Source organism: Desmodus rotundus, chromosome 5 (assembly GCF_022682495.2).
Source record: "Desmodus rotundus isolate HL8 chromosome 5, HLdesRot8A.1, whole genome shotgun sequence".
Classification (NCBI taxonomy): domain Eukaryota; kingdom Metazoa; phylum Chordata; class Mammalia; order Chiroptera; family Phyllostomidae; genus Desmodus; species Desmodus rotundus.
This window is the reverse complement of record NC_071391.1, coordinates 58740041-58746878: the sequence shown is the minus strand read 5'-3', so window position 1 is coordinate 58746878 and position 6838 is coordinate 58740041.

Here is a 6838-nt window from a genome sequence, read left to right as displayed (position 1 = left end):
GAATGGTTCCCTATACTAGGTATTTATTTAAGAGAAATGAAAGCATGTGTCTATACAAGGCTTGTACAAATATATTCACAGCAGCTTTATCTGTAAAAGCCAAACCTAGAAACAACCGAAATATCTATCAACAGGTGAATGAATACACAAACTGGTACATACATGCAATAGATACTAATCAGCGATAAAAAGAAATGAGCTATTAATACATGCCAGAATATGGATGAATCCCAAATAATCATGAGAAGTGAAAGACAAAAAAAAGATGATATACCATATGATTCCATTTACATAAACTTCTACTGAATGAAAGCTAATCTTACAGGGCCAGAAAGTAGGTCAGTGGATGCCCAGGGATGGAGGTGGGGGGCAGCAGAGGGGCTGGTGAGAGCAAATACAAAGCTGTCTGAGGACGCTTCTAAGAGTTATGTTTTATTTTATTATCTTGATTGTGATGGCTTCATGCATATATGCTTATGTCAAAACTTATCAAATGGTACACTTGACATATAACATATCAATAAATTTGTTTTTAAAATCTAAGGAATCAGTGGTCTGTGTCAAGGTCAGCCAAAGGTGGCTGGAAACGGCTCACAATGCACAACTGCTTTGTCTGCAGAGAGGCACTGACCCAGTGGCTCCACAGTGCCCCTGGTCCCTCTGACTGTCCCCTTCCAGGGCCAGAGAGAGCATTTGTTCTAAACACCATTTTTCTTCCTGTGAGGTCACATGCAGCTTCTATTCCTCTCATCTGAGGAGTGTGGTAGGAGGAAGTGCATGTTACCTACCACCGTCTTTACAGGGCACCTTTCTCTGTCAACACCTAACACTGACAGACACTGGGGGAAGAGAGGCCATCGGCAGCTTTGAAAGGTTACAAGGCCTAGCTGTTGACTATGTAAAGGCTTTTTCACTATGCAATCATTTAAGAAGTGTCCATGTGGGCAAGAAAAAGCCTTTTAAAAAATAGCAACAATATAACCCATGATTATATTAATTATATTGATTTTTTACCAATCTACTTCCAAATAAGAAGAGGAATGGTGCATAAATTAAGAAATTAGACTAAAATTATAGATGTCTTTGCTCTAAAATAATACCTAGTGTCTGTGCTTTCCTCCATGTAAAGCCTGGAAGATTCGTTGTATATGAGGTACACAGAGGAGGCAATACTTGGCGTCCCTCCAGGTGATGAATCAATTTGTAACAGTGGAACATTGTAATGGGGAATTGTAGCTCACCTCACCATTCTTTTGACATTTTTCCTGGAAGTACTGACTCTGACTAATATGTAGCTTGTAGATGAACAGCATGTTTATATAAGAATCTTAGGAACTAACTTGAAAAGATACAGACTCTGACCTTCAGGCACCCCAGCTCCGGGAGATTTGCTGACCTGCAACCTTGGAGCCAGGATGACGTGAAGCGAGGATGATGTACCACACACCAGACCATCACTTACCTTATCAGAATGAGCTGTGCTCGACTGCATGTGGAGAACTTTTCAACCCTCTTCCTTGATCTTTGTTCTAGTCCCTTCTCTCTCCTTATAAAAACCTCTGCCTCCACTGAGATGGGCTTTGAGACATGAGCCCCCATCTTCCAGATGGCTGGCACCTGAAAATAAACCACTTTCCTTTACATCAGCACCTGCCTCTAGAGTATTGGCTTTCAGAGCAGCAGGCAGCCAGACCTGCTTTTTGTTACAAATTGTCAAAATGTCTTTTATGTATTAGTCAGAGGAAGAGGAGACCCAGCTGTCAAATGAGAGACTGAGAAGGCGAGCATTCCAGGAATTCAGAGCGCCACTGAGCGCCCACGGCACCACCACTTAGCCTTGATCGCCCACAACCTATTGGCTTTTAAAACTAATAGCACTTGGATTTTGATATGCAACATAGTAACCTCAAATATGTTCCATGTGTTTTTAAAATATAGAAATCTATCTAAATGATACTGAGACAGGATGGCAAGAAGCTAGGAAAATTCTTTGGCATGTGGAATAGGGAAACTGAGACACGTAGCTGAACAAACTGGCCAAGCAATCTGCCCTGGCTAGGGCAGATGGTCTCCAGGGCAAAAATGCCCTGAGAGCCTGGCAGGGGGCAAAACTGGGAAAACAAGAACCTCGACCCAAGGGTGTTCTCTCCTCCCCTGCCTTTCCTCCCTGGAGATAACATCTAGACCTCAACTGTGTTTCAGCTTCAGGCCCAGAAAAGCAGCAAAACCAGGTGGGTGATGCCAGGACCAACTGCAATGACTAAACACTTCCTGCCCTGCCACTGACCAGTCATGGAGACCATGACCCTGAAAGGGCGAACTTCGAAAACTGATGAATAGTCTGCTGAAACCCTCCCCCAAGACCTCCCCTGAGGTTCCTGCCTGCAAGAAAGAGATAAAAACTCAAGACAAAAGACCCAGCATGCACTGCTCTCCCTCTAGGGATCAGCCTGAGCTGTTTCCTTTCCCTCTTCTTCCCCCACTTCCTTCCCCACAGGCACGTGTCTCCTAAACTCTCAGGCACTGGGCAGTGGCAGCTTGTCCCAGGCCAAACCCCTGAACCTGTCCCCAAAGTCCCCTTCCCTCTGACTTCCCAGTGAGCTAAGGCAGCCCCGCCCAGGCTCTCCTTGTGCTTCTTCTATGCTAAGCGCTTCCTTGTTTCATTGTCCCCAGCTGGAATCAGTGGATCCTCGTAGTCACCTGGACTCCTCTTGTGAAATCGTCCCTACATGGAGCCAAGAACCCATACACTACGGCTGGCCCTAGGCAGACCGGCTCAGGGGCAGGCCCCTGTCCGGAAACCATACCAAGATGCCGACAGTATATTTGGACAGTGTCATTCATCGCGTGGTGGTGGGAAAGGAAACCCTGGCAGATGTCCGTAAAGGAACGCGCTTTCCTGCGCATCGATGGACTCTCCCCGACAGGAGGAACGTGCCAGAAAGAGAATTCTCTTCATCTGAACTGATGCGCCAGAAATCTATTCACAGGCTGAATTTTCTTGAAATTTGAAAAGGGCAAATTCTTTATTATCACTACATAATGTATTCAATCACATTTCCATTTCTGAGAGCAGATGAAAAGTGGGAAGCCTGGGATTCTAAATTAATTCCTTTTATTTCTTTTCAAGACACCGCTTCTGTGCTGTGGGAAGGTATGGTTGCGCCCTTCTCATTTCTTCTTTGTAAGTCAAACTCCCTGTCCTAATTATCTCCCGCTAAAGGTTTAAAGAAACCGAAGTTTGGCATTTCTTTTGCAAAGTGCCTACTGCTTTACTCCTTAAATACGCATATTTACTTTGGAGTTAAATAAAAAGCAAGGAAAGTTAGTATGGACCAGGATACCTTCATATACCTACCACTGTGCCTGATTCTGACTGCTAATCCAACATGGTCATTAAAATAGTCAGAACTCTTTCATTGCAAGTGACAGAAATCCAACCCAAATTAGCTTATGCAAAAAGGGAAAAATAAATACAACGGCAGAAAGGAAATGTTGGCAAGCTTCTCTCTCTCCTCTTCTCTCCTTCTCCTCTCTCTCTCTGTCTCTCTTCTTCTGTCTTCCCCCTCTCCCTCTCTCTCCTTCTGTCTCCCACTCTCTCCCTCCATCTTTCCTCCCACTGTTATCCACCCCCCTTCCTCATGCAAGTGTTACTCATGTCAGCTTTTCTCTGTGTTTTGGCCTATTCTTCCCAATTGCATACAGAGTGTTTTTCAACGAGCCTGTGAATGCAGCCATGAGACACTCCAGACTTACAGCAAGGTTCGAACAGCAATTTTCCAAAATGTGCTTTCAACTAGAGTACAAATCTATAAAATGTTTCACAGTGGTGGATTGGGGCTTTGTCCTCTGTCTGTCTCCCTCTAGGGAGGGATGCTGTCAGAGGATAAAAGGAAGATGTGCTTTGTATTTGAAAGTGCATGAGAAATCCCACCTTAGCCCGCAGCACCTTAGGTACTCTAGCCCTCTAACGAGCCCTTCACCCTCTTTGGTGAGACCTTCCTTCCGCATGCGGTATATCCAGTAGATTCTGTCCCAGCTCACCACAAAAGTTGAAACAAGATGATGTTTCCCAATCTAGACACCTTAGGTATCTTGTCCGCTTCCATAAGCTATGCCAACAGAAAGGAGCTGAGGTCACTCCCTTCGTAAACACTTGGTGTCTCTTCCAGCACAAATTGCCATAGCAGTGTTGGTTCTTCATGTGAACAATGTGCATCTTATGAACTGAATACAAAAAGAAAAAGAGAACATTTCAAGAGATAATATCAGCTTTTTCCATTTGACATTACATTGTAAGCATTTTTCATTTAGCTAAATCTTTGAAAACATGGTTGCACTGGCTGCAAACCACATCTTAGTCGTGTTAATGTGACATAATTTATTTAATAACTACCTAGTGTTTGTTTCAATACTTTTTCTCTTATAAATATGACTATTAAATATCCCTACCCATAAATATTTTTCAATAGTGAGATTAATCCCTAGAAATGGAATTACTGGATCAAAGGAGATAAATCATTTAAAAACTCTTGATACATATTGTCCAATTCCTTCTCATCAAATATGCATTAATTTTCACTTTTACTAGCAGAATCTGAGAGAGATCATTTCCTCTCATCTTTGCCTTTAATACTAGTATTTTCATGTGAACCAATATCTTAAACAAATTTAAAAAAGGTTTTCAAAATAGAAATTTGAAGTGGATTTATGTTTTACTTTCCAGCTGACTTAACTTACACCACGACTAGCATCCCCGAAGCTGATGCTTATTTTAAATGCAGACTTTCTCATCAGCAACCTAAATGTTGATCAAAACAGGGACAGCTGAATTGTGGCACATCCATACTATGGGTTCATACCTATGCAATTAAAAGATTGAGGGATATGCACGTTTCTTTTTTAAAATACTATGTATTATGCCCTGGCTCGCATGGCTCACTGGGTTGGGCGCCGCCTGCAAACCAAAACGTCCCTTGTTTGATTCCTGGTCAGGGCACAGGCCTGGGTTGCCGACCAGGTTCCCAGTTGGAGAGGCAACCGTGCAATCTTTCTCCCTCACACTGAAGTCCCTCTCCCTCTCTTTCTCCCTTTCTTCTCCTTTCTCCAAAAATAAATAAATAAAGTCTTTTAAAAACCTATGAATTACTATATATAATACCATACATATTGTACATATATATTATATATATTATATAATACATATACAATATATACCATATATTGTAATACAATATTATATTATATATATATAATACTATACTTGTATATATATACAGTATATATATGATTAAATGTTTATAGAAATATAAAAGTTCTGAAGAGAGCAACACCAAGCTACTATGAACAGCCTTAACCTAGAATGAGTGGACTTTTTAATGGGGAGTGAGGGGGATTCTTGAGATGGGAGCTTCAACTTGGACTTTATTACGATGAGCACAGTCCTTTTGAAATAATGCCCTAGTGAGAATAGGCACAACACTTTTAGAATTAATAGATATTTTACTACTTATTAAAGATATTTTATTTTATAGATTTTAAAGCCATGAAAAATTTCTGGGTGGTATGGGAGGGAATACTAACTTTTTACATCTACCCTTAAGATATTATAAGATACAGGTGTTAAACTTAGAAATAAAAATGTATCCTGTGTATATTTTGATTTGATTTTAAAATAACACTACTTGGTATCAATACTTTCAAGCATCAAGAGGGAAGGAAGCATGAAACATCAAGAGAAAAATAGTTTTGCTTTGGAGTATACCCTGTCAAGGGAAGGAGGTCAAGAGTCTTCAAGAAATTAGGTTTGTTGCTCCCCAATTTTGCCATTCGCCTCACCAGTTCCAAATATCAAATAACAACCTAAACGTATAGTGCATCTTGGGAATGAAGCCAGCAAGTGAACGGGCCAGAGTAGTGCCCCACTCTGGGTCCTTACTGAATGGGAAACATCCTCAGAAAAACAGACAATATTAGCAGTGCCCTCCTCTTAGTCTCTTACTTTCCTATGAGGAACAATGGCTAGAACAAATTAACACATTTCCTCTTGGCTACAGTCCAACCCCACCAGCAATTTCTGATCTACTACAGTGACTTCAGGTTCACCACCAGAAGCTTTACATGGTCACACGAAGTAAATGTTAGTGGTGATCATTACCCTCTGCAAAGACAGAAAGCACCCACTAAATCCACACACATTAACTCTCCCGGCTTGGATGGTCTCTTTGGTGGGGGACTGCGAACCTGTCCTCTAAGTTTGGGTGCATTTTCCAGGTACACATTGCATGTAGTCCCCAGAGTCTCCTGTTGCCCTCTCACTCCAAACAAGACCAAGACAGCTCTCCTTATCTCTCTAAGCCTAGTCTGCCTATATCTGATGAATACTTATGTCAGAACCCAGGGCAGGCCATCCCCAAATATCCCACAATGGCCTGTTGATTACTTTGAATTCAAGTTACTTGACAAGCAGCTGGCACAAGAAGGGCACGTTGACCCTCTCTGTCTCCCTGAATACAGAATTTAACCCTTCTCTGAGAAAGGTGCCCTCCTTGATTTGGGGAGGGGGGTGGCTAAGAGAGAAGCAGCCTTTCCTAGAATAAGAAACATGTAAACAAACCTCATTACTTCTTACTAATTTACTAACCAAGCTCAAACTTTGTTTAGATTCCAACCAATGATCACCCAAACCTGTTTCTTTGTCTGATCAATTCTTCACAAACTTATTGGCACAAAAAGCTGGCTGGTTCACCACGTCCCTTAATCTTATTTATGAACTCCCATGTGCACATATTAAATTGACATTTCTCCTGTTAATCGGTGTTGTGCCAATTTTATTCCA